The sequence below is a fragment of the Hypanus sabinus genome, chromosome 8, assembly GCF_030144855.1.
Source record: "Hypanus sabinus isolate sHypSab1 chromosome 8, sHypSab1.hap1, whole genome shotgun sequence".
NCBI lineage: Eukaryota > Metazoa > Chordata > Chondrichthyes > Myliobatiformes > Dasyatidae > Hypanus > Hypanus sabinus.
The window spans coordinates 43,884,011-43,910,644 of NC_082713.1; positions in this window are offsets into that span (position 1 = coordinate 43,884,011).

The following is a 26,634-nucleotide window of genomic DNA, read 5'->3' on the forward strand; positions in this document are numbered from 1 at the left end:
TGGGGAATCCAGGAGCATACCTCCGGGCCGTATACAAAGGGCTGACAGATACTGGTTTCAATTGGAAAACATGGCATATAGGATGGATGTGCATAGATCTAGGCAGTTTGAGTCGGACCGCCGTGGGGTTGATAATGCTCTCAATCTCAAAAAGTCCCAGGAAGCGAGGGGTGAGTTTCTTGGGCTCGTTCTTGAGGGGGATGTCTTTAGGAGAGAGCCAAACCTTTTGCCCAGGTCGATAATCATGTGCTGGAATCCGATGGTGATTGGCAATCCCCTGATTGCAGTCGGTTGAGCAGAGCAGGGCCGTGCATGTGTCTTTCCAGATCTTGCGGCACCGGCGGAGATGGCTTGAACAGAAGGCACAGCAATGTCCTCTTGATAGGAGAACAGAGGGGGGTTGGTAACTGAGGAACCATTCAAAGGGAGACATTCCGGTGGTGGTGCTGACCAGGGAGTTGTGGGCATACTCTACCCAAGCGAGATGGGTGCTCCAGGCAGACGGGTTGTTGGCTGTTATGCAGCGCAGTGCTGCTTCCAAATCCTGGTTAGCTTGTTCTGTTTGACCATTCATCTGCAGATGGAAGCTGGACGACAGACTTACTGGGACACCAAGGGCTTGACAAAAAGATCTCCAGACTTGAGAGACAAATTGGGGACCCTGGTCAGAAATAAGGTCCGAGGGAATCCCATGAAGGTGGAAGACGTGATGAACGAGAAGGTTGGCTATTTCACGAGCTGTAGTGAGTTTGGTAAGTGCTACGAAGTGCACAGCTTTTTGGAGATGTGGTCCACCAATGTGAGTACAGCAGTGTTCCCATGTGAAGGGGAAAGTCCTGTAACAAAATCCAGTGCTATGTGAGACCAAGGATGGCTAGGAACAGGTAGGAGATGAAGCAATCCAGCAGGTGGTCGGTGGGAGGCTTTTTCATGCGCACAAACAGAACAGGCAGAGACAAAGGAATGGGTGTCAGCGTACATGGAGGGCCACCTCCATGCCTCTTCAGGAGGATAGTGTCTGATCAATCCTGGGATAGCAGGCAAAACGAGATGTGTGTCCCCACTGGAGAACCTCAGATCGAATGGAATTGGGCACAAAAAGGGTATTGGAGGGTGTGTTGCCTGGGCCAGGTTCGGCCCATTGAGCTTCTTTGACTATGGCCTCTATCTCTCAGGTGAGGGCAGCCACCACGCAGGATGGTGAAAGGATGGCCTTGGGGTTGGGAATGCCCTCCTTGGAAATGTATTGATGGAAGAGAGCATCGAGATTCCCGTTCTTGGACCCCGGACGATAAGTGAGCGTAAACCTGAACCAGCCAAAAAATAATGCCCAACGGACTTTGTGGGAATTCAGGTATTTGGTGGTTTGGATGTATTCAAGGTTCTTGTGATTGGTCCAGACGATAAATGGATGTTCCACTCCCTCCAGCCAGTGCCTCCACTCCTCCAAAGCAAGTTTGACCAACAGTAACTCCCGGTTCCCTACGTAGTAATTTTGTTCGGTGGGGGACAGCCGGCTAGACAAGAAGGCACAGGGATAAAGTTTCTGATCAGGGCCTGAACGTTGGGAGAGGACTGCTCCTACCCCAGAGTCGGAGGTGTCGACCTCCACAATGAATTGACAAGAGGGGTCTGGTTGGACCAGGATGGGGGCAGACATAAAACGCCTTTTCAGCTCCGAGAATGCTGAGTCATCTTTGGGGTCCAAATGAAAAGGGGTTGTAGGTGAGGTGAGTTGGGTAAGGGGCGCTGCCACCCGACTATAAACCCTGATGAACCGGCGATAGAAGCTTGCAAACCCCAGAAATCGCTGGAGTTGCTTGCGTGTCTTGGGTCTTGGCCACTCCACCACCGCCCAGATCTTTTCAGGATCCGTTCTCACTCACCCGCTCTCGATGATGTACCCTAAGAAGCTGACTGAGGGGACATGGAACTCACACTTCTCAGCTTTAATGAATAATTGGTTCTCCCAAATCCTCTGTAGAACTTGAAGGACATGGTGGGTGTGTTCCTGGAAACTGCTGGAGAAGACTAGGATGTCATACAGATAAACAAGCAGAAAGCAGTTAATAAAGTCTCTTAGGACATCATTAACCAGGGCTTGGAAGATGGCGGGGACACTGGGTGAGGCCGAATGGCATGACCAGGTCCTCGAAGTGGCCTAGATGCGTATTGAATGCCATTTTCCACTCGTCTCCCTCCCTTATTCTGTCCAAATGGTAGGCGCTTTGTAGGTCCAACTTGGAGAAGATGGTGGCTCCATGAAGTGGTTTGAAAGCGAAGTTAATGAGGGGCAGTGGATACATGTTCTTTAAGGTTATATTATTTAGGCCCCAGTAGTTGATGCAGGGACATAGTGAACCATCTTTCTTCCCCTCAGAGAAGAACCCTGTGCCCACCAGGGAGGGTGCGGGTCGGATAATATCTGCTGTGAGAGATCCACTGATGTAACCTTCCATTGCTTCCCTCTCTGGTCGGGACAAGTTATACAGCCGACTGATTGGTAGAGGAGCTCTGGGGAGAAGGTCGATAGCACAATCGTATGGTCGGCGTGGAGGCAGGGAAAGAGTCCATTGCTTACTAAACACTTGTCCCAGGTTGTGGTACTCTGCTGGAACTCTGGACAAGTCAGGGGGTTCAACAGCAGACGAGGTCACGGTGGCTTTTGCAGGGCAAAGGGCTGACTGTAGACAAGTGGAGTGACAAAACAGACTCTAGCTGGCTCTCTTCCCAGTGGGGCAATCAATGTGGGGATTATGGCGGCTTAACCAGGGGTACCCAAGGACTATCGGAGCTTGAGGAGAGGAAATTAGGTTAAATTGCACCTGTTCCCAATGGTTCCCAGAGAGAACGAAAGACAGTGGTGGTGTACAGTGAGAGACTCGGGCCAGAAGTCTTCCATCCAGCGCACGGGCTTCCAGAACGGTTCTCAACGGCTCCCGAGAAAGTCCAGCCTGGGAAGCTATGTCTTCATCCAACAGATTTCCCTTGGCACCAGGGTCCACCAAAGCAGACAAGGACAGGGACTGTTGGTTGTAGCTTACAGTAGCTTGGATCTGCATCCAGGTTTAGTGGACAGAAGGGAATGTTGTCTGACTCACCAGGATCCCCCTTTCTACTGGTGAGCCCTCCCTTTTGTCCGCAGGGAACAGGAAGCACGAAAATGGCCAGTTTGACTGCAATAGGGACAATCCCCTGCTCTGAATCTCCGGAGTCGCCCTGTGGGAGAAAAACGGCTCCGTCCCCGCTGCCGGGGTGGTGGAAACAGCCGGGCCAGGAACCATTCTAGGATTGGGAGGAGAAGAGAGGCTAGGGTTGGGAGAAGATGGTAAAGCATGGTGACCAAAGGTAAAGGATGACCGGTCCTCTTTCTCTGATGTTCTCGGAATCAGTTGTCCAGCCTGCTGGCTAGGGAAATCAATGAATCCAGGCGTTAGTGTCATCCTTTGCTGCCAACTCATCCTTTACCATGACGCAGAGGCCTTGCCAAAATACCTCCTGGAGTGCCTCATCATCCCAGCTTGAGACGGCTGCTAGTGTCCGGAACTCCGCAGAGTCTTCAGCAACACTGCGTGAGCCCTGATGGAGGGTGACTAGACGCTTAGCGGCATCTTTACCGCGGACGGGATGGTAAAAAATCTTCCTCATTTCTGAGATGAAGGTGGGGAATGAAGAGCAGGTCTCTAGCTGATTATTCCAAATTGCGGTGGCCCACGCTAAGACAATTCCTTGCAACAACCCCATGATGTAAGCTATCTTTGAACTGTCCATGGTGTACGTGGATGACTGCCGCTCAAGCACCAAGGAGCATTGCAGCAGAAAGGCCTGGCACTTCCGCAGATCCCTAGCATAGAGTTCTGGTTCAGGACAGGGAACTGAGTTCCTCTATGACATCCCAGAGCAGCTGATCATGCAGGACCAGTAGGGAACCCTAGCTGGTGAAGGCTTGTTGCAGGGGATTTGTGTCCGCGGGGTTCATTATGGCCAGTTCATTTTGTTGCATGGAGTGACTGGGGAGAACCGAAGTGCAGGACACAAGCACAGAGATTGAGTTTTGATGCTTGTGCGGATGTGAACATTGAACAGCAAACAGGGGGAGTCTTGACACGGAGCTCTGATATAGAGTCTTGACACGAAGACGGGGTTTTCAGGGAATACTTTGAAACTGGAGCTGAACCTAGAACTAATGGTTCTAAGTGGTCCAGAATAGACCAACGAATTGGGAACCAGTGGTTATGACGCCAGGGTTCTTATATTGCAGTTCTTGATGGAGATTAGGTGTTCTGTCATCAAGTGAATTAACAGTAAATGGGAAATTAACGATTGGAATCAAGGCATAATTGAAGGAGATTAGGGGCAAGATAGGGGATTGACAATCGGAACCATGACGTTGAAATTCCACACTAAGCTAGTCCCCTCATTTCTATAGGAAAGACAAACAGAATGATTAGGATAAGACAATAATGAACAGGGAGGCAAAGACAGAAAAACAACCCTAAACTTTTAAGCTAGGATGAGAACACATTTTGAGGCCAAACTCAGGTTGGAGGAGCAGCAACTCACATCCTTCTGGGATGCCTTCTTCTTCAGACCTTTTCCTCTTCCTCCTATACCATACCACCTTCTTACTTCACCCCCCCCCCCCTTACCTATCACCTGCTAGCTTGTACCCTTCCCCCACCTTCTTACTTCATCCCCCCTTACCTATCACCAGCTAGCTTGTACCCTTCCCCCACCTTCTTATTCTGGCTTCTGGTCCCTTTCTTTCCAGTCTCAGCTTGAAACATCAACTGTTACATTTCAGTGGTTTTCTCAAACTATCTCTTGTTTGAGTTTAGAAAAAATTAGAAGTATCATTTTTGACCTTTCAGTTAAATTTGAAGAAACTTGGAGACCATTTATTCAACACTTTCACATGAGCTAAACTGACTTTTCCTAAACTTTATTCTTATCATCTTTAATAATTTGGATAGAGGAGCGGAGTTATTGACACTACCGTGTATATTTGATATAATGCAATGGCCCATGTTGGTTAGGTTAGTTGCTCCTTCTTTGTTTTTTTGGGTCTTTTTTCTTTTTTTTTCATTTTCTGTAACCTACTATGAGTTTGGGTGGTTATTATATGTGGATTATCAATTGTTTGTATCTGTACTTAAACCTATTAATTATGTACTCTCAAGCTCTTTGTACTCGATGTTTTTTCTTATTATGCTTGTTTAAAATTAATAAGAAGATTTAAAAAGAAAAAGAAATGTCAACTGTTTATTTCCCTCTATAGACACTGCCTGATTTGCTGACTGCAACCAGCACTCTTTGTATTTTGCTTAGTATTTCCAGCATCTGCAGAATTTCTTGTGTTTATATTTTCCACAGATGTAGATGTGTCTTAACAGTAGCTCAAATTATACAATCATTGAAAACTAACTATTCAAGTTTGGCTATTCCAATATACCAAGACCTATGAAGAGTTTGACCAATGGTCATATTGCATACTAAGTTAGATAATTTTCTGACTTCTGGAAAGAAAGGCCAAGAATACAAGAAAAATCTAGAAGGTGTACTTCTATTCCAAGAATCAGAAGAGTAGATAAGGAAAGATAAGTTCATGTTTGCTGCCTTGAAAATAGCTATTTTAGTTATAAGACAGGGAATAACGATCATCCAGTAAGAAAAAGATTCCAGCAGTGTTGGATGCACTTTGTTCAACTTATTTGAAGAAGGTGAAAGTTGACTGGAATTGTTCAAGAACAATGGAAATTAATGTGCACCTTTTAGCAAAGTGTTAAGCTCACTATGTGAGCAGCTAAGTTGAGAACTATTGTTGAATTCAACTGAGAGACAAGTAATCACATTCTTGAGGAATAGCAGTTGTTGTTGAATCATAGTTCTTGTTCATTGTTATCACCTTGAGATACTTGACAATGATGATGTAGTTTCATCATGCTTGTGTAGATGACAGAAAGAGCAAACTTCATTGACTTCATCCCTACCTGTCTCATCAGGCACTGCTGTCCCCATCTGTAAGCCAGTCTGTGATTTCTGATAGACAACACTTCAAAACTGAAGTGGAAAGTACTCATCCTTGAATCCAAGGGAGAGTTCAAGTAGCAGAAGATATGAAGAATCAAAATGCACAATCCCTTTCACTGATAACTCTCATCAAATTTTGCATCAAAAACGGTTCCAAAGTAGAAGAGGGGTTGGCTCTGGTCTACAGGCCTATCAAACTCTCATAAGTTTGTGAATGGGCAGAACAGTGCTTTCATAGAACACAAGCTTTTGCATGGCTTTTTTTGTAGGTGAGTTCAAGGAGATGCCTTAGCTAGGCAGTGGAGCAAGGATTCAATCTTTTTACAGATAACTCTTCTAGCTCTGAAGTACAAAGGCGCAATGTAAATGAGCAGAGTTTACTGCCAATGATGCATCTCCATGTGAGGCATCGTGTCAATGCAGGTATATATGAAGAACATGCCAGTGACAACATTATAGCTCTTAGGATCCTCGAGGATATGCAAACACATTTAGCATAACAATGAAGATGGCATGTTATTGAAAAAATATATAAAATGATCAAATAAAGTGGAATGGCTCTTTAGGTATGCAGAGTCTTTGATCTATAACAAGGAAAAGCAGTTTTCCTAAAAAAAAGAGTGGAAGACATCTCAGTATATCCTTGAGAAAGTAAGCTGCCAGAACTTTTATCTGGAATAAACAACCAATTGAGAACACAGTGGGATTATTGATGATGTTTGGGGTATTTGGAGGCACATGATAGAATGGGCTGAAGTCATCATAGTTTTCTGAAGGAGAAATCATGCCCGACAAGCTTGCTTATCACAGCTCTGTGGGAATTCTTTGATGAAATAACAGGCAGAACAGACAAGCAGAGTTAGTGGGTGTTGATAGCTTGGATATTCAGAAGGTCTTTGACAAAATGTCACACATGAGGCTACTAAACAGGATAAGAGCCATAGTATTACACCATAAATAGAAGACTGGTTGACTGGGAGTAAAGGGGGTCTTTACTGGTTGGTTGCTAGAGACTAGTGGTGTCCCACAGAGGTCGATATTGGATCTGCTTCTTTTCAAGTTATATGTCAATAATCTGGATGACAGAATTGTTGGCTTTGTGGTTAAGTTTGCAGATAATACAAAGATAGGTGAAGGGGCCGGTAGTGTTGAGGAAGCAGGATATCTACAGATAGACTTGGATGGATTCGGAGAATAGGCAAGGACGTAGAATACAGTGTAATGAAGTGTATGGCCATGCACTTTGCTAGAAGGAATAAAGACATAGACTGCTTTCTAACAGGGGAGCAAATTCCAAAATCAGAGGTTCAAAGGATTTTGGGAGTCCTTCTGCAGAATTCCCTAAAAATTAACACAGATTGAGATGGTCGTAAGGTTAGCATTCATTTTGAGAGAACAAGAATGCAAAAGCAAGGATGTAATATTGAGGATTTATAAGGCATTGCTCAGACCACACTTGGAACATGGTGAGCAGTTTTTGACACCTTGTCTAATAAAAGATGTGCTGGCATTTCTATGTGGTGCAATACATGATGATAGAGTTTGATTTTCCAGTTTTGTCCTCATTTGAACAAACTCAGAAAAAACACAAAACAAATGAATTCAAAATATCAATGAGCTAAATCCAAAAATGCAAATGCTTGCATACTTTGTAATTTGCATTGGTTGAAGATTCACTTTGATTATGTAAGGCCCATTCAAATATTTGGCTTTACCTATGCCATAAATTGAGATTATGGTGATTTTATAAGGAAGATCCTTCAATGCTCAACCACTTTTTTAAAAAAAACATCCGTTCATATAGGAAGTTATAAAAGATTTTGTTTTCATATTAAGAATATCAGGGTGCAAGTGAAGTTTTGCTGACATTGAGTGAGAGGTTGTTGTGGCATGATTCAACCAGGTTTTCATTCTACCTCCCGCATGCCAATTCATCAGACAACAGTGGTGCTGTGTACAAACTTAAAGGTGGTATTGGAGCTGTACCTAGCCACACAATCATAAGTATAGAGTGAGTAGAATAGGAGACTAACTATACAGTCCAGTGGTGCACCTGTTCTAATGGTGAATGTGGAGGAGATGTTGATGCTAATTCGTAACAACTGAGGTCTGCATTTGATGGTAAATGTCTCCAAATGCACTTGGATGTGGTGAACCAGAGCTTAGAACTACTATGGATTCCAAACCAATGAAGCAGAAGGAATAACCTGATGTCAGAGCTTGTGATCAATAGTTTGAAGCTGTTGATTCTGCCCTTGTTTGAGCCATCACACCAGGCATCTGGTTATCAGATTGCATTATTGATTGCACAGGATCAATGTTATTTATGATTTTTCTGGATGACTGTTATACAATAAAGTATTATTAAGATTCCTTTAGACATTTGTATATCCAGTTCATCAGCTTAATTAGATGAGTTTTTTCTGAAAACAGAAATTTCTTCACCTCCGATTGGAAACTATTCAGTGAAGGACGACCCTCCTTGAAAGCCTACCATCATTGAAATGAAATGAAAGCTAATGTGCCTTTGCAAGCTGAGCTGCATCCTTTGCAATGAGTGAGAAAATACACTAGATTGTTTGAACTTGTAAATACCGTAGATATTATTGTTTTGTTGACAGGACTGGACTTCTTTCATTTTAGTTACAAAAGAGATCAAGGATCAAGGATCAACTTTATTTGCCATATACATTTACATGTATTAAAAATTTGCTGTGCTGTATGATAATAATACATATATATGATGTACATAATAATTATATATGGCATCCTATATTTATTATTATATGTTATATATATTACAGTGTCATTTAAATATATTGAAATGCTGCCATTATCATTAATTTCCATTTCCAATGTTCAACAACAACATGGTGTAGTTATCTAAATTCCTCAATGTGCTCCTCTCCATAAAGTGCTTTTGCATTTTCCTCAGACAGCCCACAGCCTCCATGTTTATTGATGACAACCAGAGTGCAAACTACAGTCCACTCTGTGTGTTACTTTATTCTATTATGTAAATGCATGTGCCACAACAATTTGGGTGGTGGGGTAGAGATACGTCTCTACCAAAGGAAGTGTAAGGCATTCTTCCCTCTACTAGCCTGCAGGCAATCTTTGGGCAATGTGTAGCACCTGCTTAACACACTCTTCACCCCTGATCAGGGTCAAATGAAGCCATGGGGACAGATGGTGGATGGTCGTATGCGCAGTTGGTGCATGTCACAAGTCCTGGTTATGCAACCACTGATGCCTAGCAGACAATCTCTGAGAAGTATTGTTAATGGCTTCCCCAGAATAGATCCCAATGATCCAGAAATCTGAACTCTTGCCCCCTGCATTTTCCCCTCAATGATGGTTTTAAACTGCTGTCTCTCCACTCAAAGGCTTTGTGATAACCATGTTATAAATTGAAACTGTGGATAGCTGTAATGTAATGTAATAGAAACTGTAATGTGAAGTACTGTTATATTGTTCCAATGTGATCCTGTAATTACGACCTTTGGAGATTGCAAAACAAGAGAAAAAAAGGGCAAAAAAGGAAGAAAGGAAAAGGGAAAAAAAACAAGTTTTGTGCAGACATATAATACATAGTCGATAGAAGACAATTGAAAACAATTGCTATTATACAAATATTGCCAATGATAATAGCCAAATTCTAGAAAAAAAATAACATCAATGTATCAAACCCAAGATAAACATGAATTTTGAAATTGAAGCATAGCACCAACCCATGGTATAATACTCATCCTCTTTAAGTCCATCTGCTTTCAGGACAACACAAATGCAATAATTTTGCATGGCCTTACCAGAACTCATATATTATATCCAAGTTCAAATGCATGTATTGGACTAAAAAGGGATTAATGGACAAAAGAGGCAGCAATTAAAATATTAATAACTGCAATGACACTGTCCAGAATTGTATTTACTTAATTAGGGGTCAACTTATTATTCTATTTGTATGCATATACAATTAGAGTCACTTTATCATATTATTCACAAAACATTTAGTTGTAGTGCAACCACTGTGACCTATTATTGATTAAGCTGAGACTTAACCAATGAACTCTTGAAAGCAATACCCCATTGATAACTGTTTATTATATAAAGATAATATTTTCTATATTATGTCAGCATACTCCTCCAGAGACAGATCTTCTGCTTTGGGCATAACCAGCAAATTGTATACAAAATGTGGCTGAAATTGTGCCAGCTTTCCTATAGTTGGTTTCTTCTAAAATTAATTTGCATAATTATAAATGTAAGATTTTCCATGAGTTATCACATGTGGACAGTGAGACAGAAAGTAATTATTCTCATTATAAAGTATTCCTGGTGTATTTCAGAGAGGTAAGCGCACATCTTATTAACACATCCAAAATTGGCTTTTTCATGAAAACAGGTATATTTTTAGTGTTCACTTGTAGCCTGATATTTTTAAGATGAAAACAAAATATTTTATAACTTCCTATACAGTGTTGGTCTGTATAAACAATATGCAAGACAAGTGTTTCACCGTATCTCAATACATGTGACAATCATAAACCAATTCACCTTTTTTTTACCTATTTGTAGTTTATACAGGTTTTTACGTTTAACTTGGAAGATTCATTCTTAACAAAGAGATATCTTGAAGTTAAAAATTTGTGTGTATTCCATTTACAGCAATATTCGAATATGTTTTTTTAAACCTACATTTACCTAATTTGAAGAGGATGAGATTAAATAGACAAGTTAGACAATGTTATTAACTCATCAGATAAGGATTCTAATCTTTAACTAATTTCAATATTTTATGTTAACTTCAAACACTGATCTAAATTGCAACTTCTAACTGATTATAAATTTAATGGTAAATTACTGTGGTATTTTTTGAATATCCTTAGTAATCTCATTCACTGAATCAATCAACATTATCTGTTATCTATTTCATTGCTTAAGTGCTGAAAAGATTAATTTTAAGAATAAGGTTTTGTTTATAATTTTATTGTGCAACTTCATTGATAAATGGTATGAAAAATAATGCATTCATGCAATAGCTTGTAGGGAATCTGTTAGATAGTTAGTGGTGTAAATGTGATAATATTCCAATGTATTGATGAATGTCTGTTTGGAAGGCCATATTTAGATGTCTTTTGTAAGATATTATTGATTGCAGTCTCCAGTCTTGTCTATAGACTAGATTGTAACTCCCAAATGGAACATTGAAGTTAAAGTGAAAGAATTGCGGATTAGCTTGGTGCCCTTGAAGACGAATCTTATTAAAGTAGTAATTCCTGCACGTGATCTCAATCACGTGCATCACGAGTCTGTGTCCTTAGCCCTCTGCTGTACTCAGTTTAAACTTATGACTGTGGGGCTAAACACAGCTCCACTGCCTTATTTAAGTTTGCTGATGACACCACTGCCATTGGCCAAATCAAAGGTGGTGACAAATCAGCATATAGGAGGGAGATTGAAAATCTGGCTGGTGTTCCCACAACAACTACTCAATGATTATTGACTTCAGAAGTCCATGAAGCTTCCAGTCCCATGAAATTTCATTGAATAGAAGGCAGATCGTTATGTCATTGGGTACCATCCAGCGCCTAGAATTTAATGATGAATGCTTTAGTTAAGACACCTACATTCAAAGAGTGACCATTGTTCAGATGCATCGAGATACATTGGTGTAGCAGTTACTTACTTCTCTTGCCTAAATCTTGAGGAAAGGGGAAATTTTACAGAGCAACTGAGGCATTCCATTAACTTTGGTGGCATCATTCCATATACAATGAAAAAGAGCAACTACAACTGATCAAGGAATTGATTATTTGTTGTTTCAATAAGTTGGCTAAGAGCATTTCTTGCAAACTTATGACTGTGGGGTTAAACACAGCTCCACTGCCTTATTTAAGTTTGCTGATGACACCACTGCCATTGGCCAAATCAAAGTTGGTGACAAATCAGCATATAAGAGAGAGATTGAAAATCTGGCTGAGTGCTCCCACAACAACAACTCAATGATTATTGACTTCAGAAGTCCATGAAGCTTCCAGTCCCATGAAATTTCATTGAATAGAAGGCAGATCGTTATGTCATTGGGTACCATCCAGAGCCTAGAATTTAATGATGAATGCTTTAGTTAAGACACCTACATTCACAGAGTGACCGTTGTTCAGATGCATCGAGATACATTGGTGTAGCAGTTACTTACTTCTCTTGCCTAAATCTTGAGGAAAGGGGAAATTTTACAGAGCAACTGAGGCATTCCATTAACTTTGGTGGCATCATTCCATATACAATGAAAAAGAGCAACTACAACTGATCAAGGAATTGATCATTTGTTGTTTCAATAAGTTGGCTAAGAGCATTTCTTGCAATGTCAGCTGAATTTATAAAGTATATCCGCTGTTTCAATGTCAGCATGGTGTTGAAATTTTTGAAAGCCTGTCACCCTGCAGAAGCGTAAATCTCATATTGGAACAAAATGAATTCTGAAGATGAAGATTTACCACATCAATCTTCTCTTTGATACTGTTATGTTTTGTAACTTCATAAACTAATTGACAGAAAAATACGGGAGAGCTGGGGTAACTCGTGCTCGCTTGTTTTTACTTCAGTGAGGCGCACACGATGTGGTGGCATAGTGATGTAAGCCATTCATGTACTTTTACACATAACCCATGATGAATTATATAAACAGCAAAGAAACATTAATCAAGCAATAGATTTACAACATAACTCAAATATTACTGAAATATTAAATACTCAACAGAATGGCTAACATTATATTGGTTATCTACACTGCAGCTGACTGAAACAACCCTGAATCATAACAGGAGAGTACAATCGAGTTTTTCTGTTATTTTTCTGGAGACTAATATCAGGTCAGCTTTCAGAATCCCACATTAATCATAGAATGTGCCTTTGGAAAAAATAGTTCTTTTCTAATTTCTGCTCAGAGGCTTTCATTCCATGGCATCTGGATAACTCCTTACAGTTCTCCATCCTTTTCATTTCAGATTGCACTTTCTCCGGCTCTGTATCATGATGGTAAATATGCTCATGGATGACATGATGCTTTCGAACACCTCACATGACATGTTAAACCTCTTCTCCCATTACAGCGTTTAAAAGACAGACTGGTACATGGATGGAAAGTTTTAAGAGGGGTGTGGGCCAAGCACAGGGCAATGGGACGAGCTCATTGAGAAAGAAAAAGAACATAGAAAACCTACAGCAGAATACAGGTCCTTCGGCCCATAAAGCTTTGCTGGACATGTCCTTACCTTAGAAATTACCTAGGGTTACCCATAGCCCTCTAATTTTCTAAGTTCCATGTACCTTTTCAGGAGTCTCTTAAAAGACCCGATTGTATCCACCTCCACCACTGTCATCGGCAGCCCGTTCCAGACACTCACCACTCTCTGTATAAAAAACTTATCCCTGACTTCTCCTCTGTACCTACTTCCAAGCACCTTAAAACTTTGCCCTCTCATGATAGCCGTTTCAGCCCTGGGAAAAAGCTTCTGACTATCCTCATGATCAATGCCTCTCATCATCTTATACACCCTTATCAGGTCACCTCTCATTCTCCATTGCTCTAAGGAAAAAGGGCCGAGTTCACTCAACCTATTCTCATAAGGCATGCTCCTCAATCCAGGCAAAATCCTTGTAAATCTCCTCTGCATCCTTTCTATGGATCCCACATCCTTCCTGTAGTGAGGCAACTAGAACCGAGCACGGTACTCTAAGTAGGGTCTGACCAGGGTCCTATATAGCTGCAACAAAAAAACCCACAATTGATGGCAATTCTGGAACTGCTGCATGTGTCAGACCACTGCAGCTTCTCCTTGAAGGTGCTAAAGAGAGATGGGGTGGGGGAGGGATTTAAGTCACTGACTAATTTGCCCACCTGTGGTAAAATGTTGAGGCCCCAGTTGGACTTGAACTCACAGCCTGAGGTTTACAAAACCAGTGCTCTAACTTCTGAACTACAGAGCCTCACCCCCACCAACCCCTACCCCCCCCCCCCCCGCCGTACTTCAGATGGAGAACTTGGTTAACATGGATGAGTTAGGCTGCTTTTTTTTTGCTGCATAACTCTATGACTTTTTAATTTCCAGTCAATTCCACACAGTCATAATCTAGAAATTCAGTAGTCAGAAACAGAGTAATAATTTCAAATATCAGTAAAAACAGATAGAGTCATAGATTAATATTGCACAGATACAGGCAGTTCGATCAAATGAGTTCATGCTGACTACAGCGCTCAGCCAGCTGGTCTCAATTTCCTGCATTGGATGGTAAAAGACTATTACTATCCACCTTAGCTATGCCTCTAAAAACTTTAAAGATTTCAGTTTGGTTGCCCCTCATCCTCCTAAGTAAGACCTAGTCTAGCCAATTTCTCCCTATAACCCAGGTCCTCTAGTCCTAGAAACATCCTCATAAATCTTTTCTACACTCTTTTCAATTTAACCATACATTTCCTATAACAGGGTGACCAAAATTGTACACAGTACTCTTAAGTGCAGCCTCACAAGTGGCTCACAAACTGCAAAGTATAATGCCCCAACTCCTGTTGTCAATGCTCTGAGTGATGAAGCTCAGCATGCTAAATTCACCTCCGTGTCTATCAGTGACACTGACTTCAATGAACTATGCAGTTAGACTGCTAGGTCCTTCTGTTCCATTACACTCCCCAGTGGCTTACCACTCATTGTATAAATCCTATACTGGTATTTCCAAAATTCATCACTGCACGCTTATCTGTATTGAAATCCATTTTCCACTCCTCTGTCCACTTCCCTAACTGATCAAGAACCCCTGTAGCCTATGATAACCTTCTTCACTCTCAACAATACTTGGTTAGGAGTGTGAGGAGATTTGGCATGTTACCAAAGACTCTTGAACATTTTTATAAATGTACTGTGGAGATGATTCTGACCAGTTGTGTCACAGCCTTGTATGGAGGTGCAAACATGCAGAATTGCTAGAGGCTACAGAAGTGTGTAGATTCAGCCAGTTCCATTACAGATACAAGCCTTCCCACCGTCAAGGATATGTTCAAGAGGCAGTGCTTCCAGAAGATGATATCCATCTTTAAGGATGCTCAACATCTTGGACATGCCCTCTTCTCATTACTACCATCATGGAGGAGCCATAGGAGCCTGAAGAACCATTTTTCAACAACTCAGGAACATCTTCCTTCCCTCTGGCATCTAATTTCTGAACTGTCCATGATCCCATGAAAATAACCTCCTTATTCCTTTTTTTCTCACAATTATTAATGTATTTTATAATTTATAGTTACTTATGTCTTTGTGCTGTACTGCTGCCACAAAACAACAAATCTGTAGTCATATAAGACAGTTATAATAAATCTGATTCTGATTTTCCTAAATTTTGTATCATTTGCAACTTACTGATCATGCCTTGTGCATTCAAATCCAAATTATTTCTAAATATAACTAATAACAAAGGTCCAACACTGAACCCTTTGGTACACCATAGAAACATAGAAAAACTACAGTACAATACAGGCCCTTCGGCCCAAAATGCTGTGCCAAATGTACTTACTTCAGAAATTACCTACAACCCTCTATTTTTCTAAGCTCCATGTACATATCCAGGTGTCTCTTAAAAGACTCTATCATATCCGCCTCCACCACCATCCCCAGCAGCCCATTCCACGCACTCAGCACTCACTTTGTAAAAAACTTAGCCCTGACGTCTTCTCTGTATCTACTTCCAAGCACCTTAAAACTGTGCCCTCTCATGACAGCCATTTAAGCCCTGGGAAAAAGCCTCTCAATATCCACGCAATCAACGCCTCTCATCATCTTATGCATCTCTCTCAGGTCACCTCTCATCCTCCTTCACTCCTAGGAGAAAAGGCCAAGTTCACTCAACCTATTCTCATAAGGCATGTTCCCCAATCCAGGCAACATCCTTGTAAATCTCCTCTGCACAATTTCTATAGATTCCACATCCTTCCTATAGTGAGGTGACCAGAATTGAGCACAGTACTCCAAGTGGGGTCTGACCAGTGTCCTATATAGCTGTAACATTACCTCTTGGCTCTTAAACTCCATCCCACAGTTGATGAAGGCCAATGAACCATATGCCTTCTTAGCCACAGAGTCAACCTGCGCGGCAGGTTCGAGTATCCTATGGATTTGAAGACTCTGATCCTCCACACTGCCAAGAGTCTTACCATTAACACTATATTTGGCCATCATATTTGACCTGCCAAAATGAACCACCTCACATTTATTTGGGTTGAACTCCATCAGCCACTTCTCAGCCCAGTTTTGCATCCTATCGATGTCCCGTTGTAATCTCCGACAGCCATCCATGCTATCCACAACATCCCCAACATTTGCGTCATCAGCAAATTTTCTAACCCATCCCTCCACTTCCTCATCCAGGTCATTTATAAAAATCACAAAGAGAGGGGGTCCCAGAACAGATTCCTGAGGCACACCACTGGTCACCGACCTCCATGCAGAATATGACCCGTCTACAACCACTCTTTGCCTTCTGTGGACAAGCCAATTCTGGATCCATAAAGCAATGTCCCCTTGGATACCATTCCTCCTTACTTTCTCAATAAACCTCGCATGGGGTACCTTATCAAATGCCTTGCTGAACCAATAGAAACCAGTCTCTATGCTGAGAACCTCCACCCTCTAAAGCAATGTCGAATCTACCAAATTCGCTCTCCCTAGATTCTATGGTATCTGTGCAAAAGACATACAGGGTGATTAAGACTTTTGCCACAGTACTATATTTGTCATTGTGGAGTGGAGAGTGAGTTTGTAAATCTGGTGGGATCAAAGGATCGTGAGGATGGAGCACCATGGGAGGATTGTGGACATATGGAATGCTGGGCATGGGAGGTAGTGCACTTGCACTCACACTCAACCCTGAGACACCTGTCAAGGTCATTTCATTCCAAGCAATTGTTTATTGATCATTACTGAATGTCTCTCTGGTGTTTTCCGCTTCTTCCCCCCCCCCCCACTTTTCCAAATCATGATTCCCCTCTCCTTGCCCCCTCACTCGATTGAATCCACAATCGAGACCCATATCATCACTCACATATGCCATGTAATTTAGTTTTTTTCACAGCAAAAGTACAGTTCAATATGTGGGTTGTATGCTCAAGTTAGTGTAGTACTTCACTGATTCTATTATGGTTATTATTCTATTATTAATTTATTGAGTATGCCTGCAGGAAAGTGAATCTCAGAGTTTACTTTGAACTTTGAAATTACTACAGTACTGTGCAAAAGTCTTAGGCTCCCTAACTATATATATATATATATATGTGCCTAAGATTTTTGCACAGTATTGTAAAGTTTCAGGGCAGCCTAGAATGTGGGATTGTGTTGAAGGCCTTGCTAAAGTCCACAAAGACAACATCCATTTCCCTACTTCAGCTACCATTTTGGTTAGCTCTTCCAAAACTATAAAAGATTTCTCAAATTCTACTTTCTACACACAAAGCAATGCTGATTCCTCCTAATTAGACTCTGTCTATCCAAATGCTGGTAGATCCTGTCCCTCAGAATGACCTCCAGTAAGTCCACCACTACTCTTGTCAGGCTGCAGTTCCCTGGCTTGTCCTTACTACCCTCCTAGAATGGCAAAGCTGGTCCATTTGAATCTGTAGTATGAATTTGGTTCCAGTCTTCTAATTTTGCAGACTCTACTTCCCATTTGAGGATAGGTTTATAGGAAATGTGATAGATTTCATTTTCTCCCTACACACTTACATCATTTACAGTTAACAATGCTAACTTGTGACTCTGCACCCCTGCCATAGACGTGGGAATAAAGTTACTCCTACTCACCAATTTTTGGGCAGATAGAGTTGAGATTATTCAATTTGATAAATTTCAGCTGAAATCAGGAATAAGAAAAAAAAACACACTGTTATAAATAAAAATATCAGAGACCCAAGTAATAGAGAGTATTAGATAAAGGGTAACAATATTGTACTGGGACTGAGTCATTCTTTTTTGTGGCATCAAACAGGCATATATATTAATAAGTAAACAGACTCAGCCAATATAAAACAACATTAATGAATCATTCTTTTATCTGCTGTGCAATTAACAGATGCTCACACTGAGATACAAACTGACCATGAAGTAGTGTAAGAGTAAATTGTGTGTTTTTTAGCAGGTCTGCTGCTTATTCTCATACAATCTATTCAATGCCATTGACGAGCTGTATTGGAGTACAGACTTTTTGGCAAAACCATTCCTATTTTCATACTGATTTGGTTTCCTCTATTCTATAAAAAAGCTGATGGGTTCTGATGGACAGAGATTCAATATACTCAGACAAGATGCTCTCTGGGATTATGAGGCAAGATGTTGTGATAGATACAAATTTATTCCCTTAAACGTAATTGTAATTTACTTTCATCTAAGGGTGCCTTCTCCCATTTGTACTAGTCATGAATGCAAGTCTGCATTGTGGCGGTTCTATTACTTATTCACTTAATAGACCAACACTTAATGTTATTCTGACCGAATGGTATAGTATATGTGTTGATAATAACCTCAGTATAGTACAGATTTCTTTTTCCCCAGAGCTAACAATATAACTTTTTTAATTTAGATCAAAATTTGTCAACACTGGTCTAATTTTTTTAGTATTCTTCCCCATTTCAGTTATGAATTGATTTTCTGCTCAAACCCCTGAACTTATTATTCCTATTAGAAGTTGCTTTGGCTTCTTTTTTTTTTGGTTAGTTTTTTCAATATTCTTTATTACAGTCCAGAACTTCTTAGCAAATGAAGCAGTCCTTGCCTACACGCTACAAGATGTAAACCACATTCAACCTTGGCTGGTACGTGGCAACAGCAGTCACACTGCAGAAGAGCCGGGCTATGATGTTCCTTAATAACATCATCCACATTGAGAATCATTAGCACACAGCACCATCATTATACTGTGGATCACCATTGATTTGAAACTTAGCTGGACCAGCCACAGAAATAGCATTCTCACAAGGGCAATTTGAGAGCTGGGTATCCTAAAAAAGTGACTCCCCTCTCAACACCCCAAGGCATTTTCACATATTGCAAGGCAGAAGTCAGCAGTGTGATGAAAAGCTCTATACTTCACTGGACAATCGAAGCTTTGACAAATATCAAGGAGCTCAATACCATCCAGAACAATGACCCCACTTGATCAACCATCAAATGCCTAAAATATTACATTTTTCCACCATAGGTGCACAGTAGCTGCACTGTGTGGAAATATTTTACAGTATTTGCACAATTTACCTGAGCAAAGCCCCCTAAACAAGCAAAGCCCATCTCCAAGGGGGTTAAGGAGAACAGCCGCAGGGCAGCACCGTCAGCTACAGAGTTGCCTTTCAGTTGCACAGTACTTGGAAATCTATCAGTAGTCCATCAACAGTGACTGTAATCCCTAGAGTTCAGCACAGTGGAGTACCTGCACCAGAAAACCACAAGACCAAAAGCGAAGGAGCAGAATTACACCATTCAGCCCATTGAGTCTGCTTTGCCATTCCATCATGGCTGATCCTGGATCAGACTCAACCCCAAGCACCTGCCTTCTCACCATATCCGTTGATACCCTGGCCGAACAGGAATCTATCAACTTCCGTTTTAAATATACCTACAGATTTGGCCTCCAAAACAGTCTGTGGCAGGGCATTACACAGATTTACTCCTCTCTGGCTAAAAAAATTCCCCCTTAGCTCTTTTCTAAAAGATCACCCTTCAATTTTGAGGCTTTGCCCTTCAGATCTGGATACCCCCACCATAAGAAACATCTTCTTCACATCCACCTTATCTAGTTCTTTCAACATTTGGTAGCTTTCAATGAGATAACCACATATTCTTCTAAATTCTAGTGAGTTCAGGCCCAAAGCTGACGAACACGCCTCATGTGTTAACCCCTTCATTCCCAGATTCATCCTCGTGAACCTCCTCTGGACTCCCTCCAGTGGCAACACATCCTGTCTGAGATATTGTGCCCAAAGCTGTTGACAATACTCTAAGAGCCACCTGACTAGTGTCTTATAAAGGCTGAATATTCTCTCCTTGTTTTTATATTTTATTCTCCTTGAAATAATTGCGAACATTGTATTTGCCTTCTTTACCACGGACTCAACCTGTAAATTAACCTTCTGGGAGTCTTGCACAAGGTCTCCTCTGCGCCTCTGATGTTTGAATTTTCTCCCCATTTAGATAATAGCCTGTACTATTGTTTATTTTACCCAAATTCATTATCACACCTTTCCCAACACTGTATTCCACTTTTTTTGCCCATTCTTCCAATTTGTCTAAGTCCTTCTGCAATTACATTGCTTCCCCAGCCCTACATACCCCTCTACCTATCTCAGTATCACCTGCAAACTTTGCCACAAAATCATCAATTCCACTATCCAAGTCATTGACAAGCAATGTGAAAAGTCCCAATACTGACCCTTGAACAACACCACTAGTCACTGGCAGCCAACCAGAAAAGACCCCCTTTATTCCCACTCGCTGCCTCCTGTCTGTCAGCCATTCCACTAGTCATGCTAGTATCTTTCCTGTGACGCCATAGGATTTATCTTGTTAAGCAGCTTCATGTGTGGCACCTTGTCAAATCCCTTTTGAAAATCCAAATGATAGACATCCACTGCCTCCACTTTATCCACTCTGCTGGTTAGTTCCTCGAAGAACTCTAACAGATTTGTCAGGCAAGACTTCCCTTTACGGAAACCATGCCAACTTTGACTTATTTTATCATTACTCTCCAAGTACCTCAAAACCCCATCTTTAATAATAGACTCCAACACTATCCCAACCACTGAAGTGAGGGTAACTGGTCTATAACTCCCTTCCTTTTGCTTCCTCCTTCTTAAAGAGTGGAACGATATTTACAAATTTCCAGTCCTCTGGGACCACGCCAGAATCAAGTGATTCTTGAAACATCATGACCAATACATCTGTTACCTCTTCAGCAACCTCTCTCAGGACTCTGGGATGAAATCCATCTGGCCCAGGTGACTCATCCACCTTAAGACCTTTGAGTTTGCCTAATACTTTTTCCTTTGTGATAGCAACAGCACTCACTCCTACTCCCTGACGCTCACAGACCTCTGGCACACTGGTAGTGTCTTCCACAGTGAAGACTGATGTAAAGTACTCATTAAGTTTATCTGCCATTTCTTTGTCCCCCATTACAACCTCACACACATCATTTTCCAGTGACTCAATATTGACTCTCACCTCCCTTTTACTCCTTATATAACTGAAAAAACACATAGTACCCTGTTTTATATTATTGCCTAGTTTGCCCTCATATTTAATCTTTTTCCTGCTTATAGCTTTTTTTAGTTGCCTTTTGTTAGATTTTAAAAGCTTCCCAACCATACAAATTCCCATTTATTTTTTTTTACCTTGTATGCTCTTTCCGTGACTTTTATGAGTCCTTAACTTACCTTGTCAGCCATGGTTGCCTACCCCAGCCATTTGAGAACAACTTCTCCTGTGGGACAAATCTATCCTGTGCTTGTGAACTATTCCCAGAAATTCAGCCTTTACTGCTCTGCTGTCACCCCGCCAGTATCCTCCTCCAATCCACCAGGGCAAGCTCCTCTCACATGTCTCTGTAATTCCTGTCATTGCCTTGTGATTCTGATACACGAGACTTATGCCTATCCCTCTCAAACTGCAGTATGAATTCAATCAAATGATTACTGACTCCTGAGGGTTCCTTTATATTCCTCCACTGTAGAAGGACTGCAGTGGCTCACGAAGGTGAATTACCAATTCCCTATACAAACTGAGGATGGGCAAAATTTAATGCCCATGCCAGTGACAGTCGGATTACAAAAAATAATTTTAAATAGACTGACAAAGTTGAGTGGTGGAACACCAAGCAATAGAAACCTTTATTATGCCAGGACTAGTGTCCTGAGCCCTGCAGGCCTCTGTGCTTGCCACAGAGCATTGGGCTTCGAAGTTTCTCAAGCACCTGGTTTTACTAATTTTTGTCTTAATGAGAGTTGTTAAGCCATTGTGATTGCAGTTTAATCTTGTCAAGTTAATTGTTACTGGCATGATTTTCTGTTTCTATGATTATTTAATTCAGACTCTCCATTATCGCTGTTGGCGGTGTGTGTTGAGAATGATTTGTCTCACAGTGTCACATGATCATGCTACTGATGCTCTGTTAATGTTCCTGTGTATAAACCCTTGTTTTCACCTCTACATGGGAGTCTGCCGTTCCCCTGCACATGGGTTCCGCCATTGCCTGCGCTTACCGTGACATATTCAGCCATTCGTCTGCACCGGGGTCCAGTCGTTATCAGTGTTCACCGTTACAGAGTCTGCAGTTCTTCCACATCTGTGTTGTCATTGCCAGTGCTCACTGTGACAGAGTCTGCTGTTCTTCCGCACCAGCGTTCAGTCATTGCCAGTGCTCACTGTGAGAGTCTGCTGTTCTTCCGCACCTGGGTTCAGTTGTTGCCAGGGTGCACCGTGACAGAGTCTGCTGTTCTTCCGCACCAGCGTTCAGTCATTGCCAGTGCTCACTGTGAGAGTCTGCTGTTCTTCCGCACCTGGGTTCAGTTGTTGCCAGGGTGCACCGTGACAGAGTCTGCTGTTCTTCCGCATCTGGGTTCAGCCATTGCCAGTGCTCACTGTGACAGAGTCTGCTGTTCTTCCGCACCAGCGTTCAGTCATTGCCAGTGCTCACTGTGAGAGTCTGCTGTTCTTCCGCACCTGGGTTCAGTTGTTGCCAGGGTGCACCGTGACAGAGTCTGCTGTTCTTCCGCATCTGGGTTCAGCCATTGCCAGTGCTCACTGTGACAGAGTCTGCTGTTCTTCCGTACCAGGGTTCAGTCATTGCCAGTGCTCACTGTGACAGAGTCTGCTGTTCTTCTGCACCAGGGTTCAGTCGTTGCCAGTGCTCACTGTGACAGAGTCTGCCGTTCTTCTGCACCAGGGTTCAGTCGTTGCCAGTGCTCACTGTGACAGAGTCTGCTGTTCTTCCGCAGAAGGGTTCAGTCGTTGCCAGTGCCCACTGTGACAGAGTCTGCTGTTCTTCCGCAGAAGGGTTCAGTCATTGCCAGTGCTCACTGTGACAGAGCCTGCCATCCTTCCGCACCTGGGTTCAGTTGTTGCCAGTGCTCACTGTGACAGAGTCTGCCGTTCTTCTGCACCTGGGTTCAGTTATTGTCAGTGCTCACTGTGACAGAGTCTGCAGTTCTTCCACATCTGTGTTGTCATTGCCAGTGCTCACTGTGACAGAGTCTGCTGTTCTTCCGCACCAGCGTTCAGTCATTGCCAGTGCTCACTGTGAGAGTCTGCTGTTCTTCCGCACCTGGGTTCAGTTGTTGCCAGGGTGCACCGTGACAGAGTCTGCTGTTCTTCCGCATCTGGGTTCAGCCATTGCCAGTGCTCACTGTGACAGAGTCTGCTGTTCTTCCGCAGAAGGGTTCAGTCGTTGCCAGTGCCCACTGTGACAGAGTCTGCTGTTCTTCCGCAGAAGGGTTCAGTCATTGCCAGTGCTCACTGTGACAGAGCCTGCCATCCTTCCGCACCTGGGTTCAGTTGTTGCCAGTGCTCACTGTGACAGAGTCTGCCGTTCTTCTGCACCTGGGTTCAGTTATTGTCAGTGCTCACTGTGACAGAGTCTGCTGTTCTTCTGCACCTGGGTTCAGTTATTGCCAGTGCTCACTGTGACAGAGTCTGCTGTTCTTCCGCACCTGGATTCAGTCGTTGCCAGTGCTCACTGTGACAGAGTCTGCTGTTCTTCCGCACCTGGGTTCAGTTGTTGCCAGTGCTCACTGTGACAGAGTCTGCTGTTCTTCCACACCTGGGTTCAGTTGTTGCCAGGGCGCACTGTGACAGATAGCATCTGGTGCTAATCACTGGTACCAGATGAAGGATAGTAGAGAGTTGTAATCTGTGGTCTCATCCCACCGAATGAGAGAGTTATCTGAAGTACTAACCACACATTTAGTAGTGAAACGGAAGATTTGCTTCACTTCAGAAAGCTTTTGATTTATGTAGAAGCTGTAATGTGCTAAACATATAGATTGCATAAGCTCAACGTAATAAATCCCTAGTCTGTAACTGTGTGACTGAGTTGGCAGAGTTCTGAAGGACATATCTTCCTGACATAGTTTGGAGAAAACAAACATGAGGGAATAAAATGGCTAATTTCATTTCGACTTTAATCAACTTGTCACAGAAAGATTTAACCATGACAACATTGTCACCACATCGTCACACCCAACATCCTTAGTCATACTGAGAACACCTTCCTTTGAGTCACAAACCAACAACAATCAGAAACGCAAACAGAACTAGTCTTCTTGGCATTCTTCTGACGTCCCTACATTTCATTTTTAGTCAATTTGGTTCACCCAAACATTAAGAAATGCATCAGTGCCTTATACACACAGCCAAAACTGTAGCACTGGGTCTTCGTATCTTCACAGAGCACACAGACATAGTAAGTTTTAGCTAAAGTTATAAAATACTTTTTACACAGGGATGTCTCTGACAACTGAGAAGTTGTGCAGGGATGTTGTTTTAAAAGTAAACATAATGGGTCAAATCTAACCAAGACAGTTGCTAGTAATGCTAACTAAACTGCTAGTAATTAACTATGTCAATGTCCTGGATGTTTATAAAGAACCTGCATTTAATAATAATCTATTTATTTCTCTGTCTTGGAAGTATTTAGTTAAAGGCCTCATTATAATCTTGGTCCAATCATAGTCCTGATTTGGGCACGTGTCTTTATCTCCATTGTTTTATCTGCTGATTTGCTGACCATACTTGGCTGATGTTTATGACATTAAAACTGGCAAAATGGAAGTTTTATGATATTCATCATATTACCTACATCTTTAGATAATATGTTTTCATATTTTTAATACAAAATTCAATCCAGTGAATTTGCGCAAATGAAGACTCAGATTAGGCATAGGTGGAGTGACTTGATGGATAAACCCATCATTTGACATAATGAACCCAAGAAACTGCAAGTTTTGCTATATTTAAAATTGATAGGCAAAAGTATTTTTGAAATGAATCCTATTTAACTAGTTCTTTTTCCATTTGTCACTCTTTGCTTAATTGGTAGAATGCTTACATCTGAGATATGTTATCTCAAATCTGGACTGAATTAATAAGGAGATGTTCCACCATTAAAAATCCAATTTTTTTCAATATGTTAATCCATTTCCCAGTCTGTTCCTTCCAGTGGATGTAGAATATCTTTTTGGATTATACTGACAAGCAACAGGTGAGTTATTCCCAGTGGCTCTGCCATTTCCAGGGAAGAAGAAAAAATTATACTCAGCCAGAACTGTGTGGTTCTGCCTATTTCCAGGAGAACCCACAGAAATTCAGATTCAGATTCAGTTTATTGTCATTTAGAAACCACAAATGCAATGCAGTTAAAAAAATGAGACAACGTTCCCCCAGAATGATATCACAAAAGCATATGACAAAACAGACTACACCAGAAAATCCACATAACGTTTGGCAATCCCCAATCCAGAGTCCAGAAAGGCTGCTGCATCTTAATATCACGCTACCGTCTTAGCGAGTTCCCCGGAAAGGAGCTCCAAATCCATCAGACAAACAAGACCAAAAACTAAAGCTACAAGACCTGCACAAAACCACATTGTTACAACATATATTTACAACAGTGCAAACAATAGCATAATTGATAAAAAAACAGACCATGGGCACAGTAAAAATAGTCCAAAGATGTTAAAGGACTATAAGTTCAAAAGAAATCACCACACAGTTTCCTCAAGTCCCCAGGGTCCCGACAGACTCACCATCCCATGCTGACGGCAGAAGGGAATACCCCCGCTATGTACTTCCACAGCGCGGCCCGACTCAGCCTCGCAGATGCAGCAGACTATGAAAGCTCCATCAAACCTGCCTCGCAGACGCAGCACACACTGAAAGCGACCTGACTGCAGCGGACTCTGAGTCTGTCGAACCTCCGAGCCGATGACCATCCCCTCCGGCACAGCTTCTCCGAGAACCATCCTCTGCCGAGCGTATTAAGACGGCCCCGCCAACGGCCATCGGCAACACAACCCCGAGAACTGGGGGCCTGTTCTTCCCAGCAGAGTCTTGGACCTCACCACAGCAGCAGCAATGAAGAAGGTCTTCCTGGAGGTTTCCCGATGTTCCTCCGTGCTCCCACGTCTGTTTTCAATGATTGCGCATGGCACCCCATTTCACAAATAACAGATAATCAGCTCCAGAGTGGCCACTGCAAGCTGCATCGCGTTTCCATCTTGGAAATAACAAAAGATCTACTTAAGCTGCTACAAATAGCTAAATATATCTGAACATGTTTGCAACATGAAAAGTTGTGTGGGTATGTTATGTTTTAGAAATAAGCACAACATGTCAATTCTCTGCATAAGCTGTAGATAATGTGGGAGAAGGATAGATAGACCAAGGGGAATATCTGATAGAGTGACAAAAAGATTGCTGTTGAGTTAGGTTGCAGTGATTATCTGATCAATATGTTAACTGTGCCTCCTTTAACTTTTCAGCAAGTTAAAACTAACGTGTTTTCAGAATTTTATTTATT